This window comes from Antrostomus carolinensis, unplaced genomic scaffold (genome assembly GCF_000700745.2).
Source record: "Antrostomus carolinensis isolate BGI_N321 unplaced genomic scaffold, ASM70074v2 scaffold29203, whole genome shotgun sequence".
In the NCBI taxonomy this organism is placed as follows: domain Eukaryota; kingdom Metazoa; phylum Chordata; class Aves; order Caprimulgiformes; family Caprimulgidae; genus Antrostomus; species Antrostomus carolinensis.
In genome coordinates, this window is record NW_010303603.1 from 1 (window position 1) to 207 (window position 207).

General features: G+C 64.7%; 1 protein-coding gene across 1 annotated transcript in view; it reads left to right on the forward strand.

The window, feature by feature from the left end:
- The first annotated feature begins 13 nt into the window (after positions 1 to 13).
- AP5Z1 (adaptor related protein complex 5 subunit zeta 1) overlaps positions 14 to 207 on the forward strand; it is a 10,656-nt gene continuing 10,462 nt past the window's right edge. The window contains exon 1 of the mRNA XM_010164166.1: positions 14 to 150. The gene's annotated coding sequence lies outside the window, so the exon portion shown is untranslated. The remainder of the gene's footprint in view (positions 151 to 207) is intronic.

A 207-nucleotide genomic window follows, 5' to 3' on the forward strand; every position in this document is an offset into this window, starting at 1 on the left:
GCTCGCTGCCAGGGAGATCCAGGAGGAGGAGCTGCGGAGATTCACCTCCCGCCTGGCCGCCCTCCTGCAGGGCCCGGAGCTGGGCCCCGAGGCCGTGGACTGTCTCCAGAGGCTGCACCTCACCCTCGCCGCCACCAAGTATCCTCGCAAGTGAGTCTCTTGATGTTCGCAAGAAGCAAAGTGTGACCTTCTTAACACCCCTCCCCC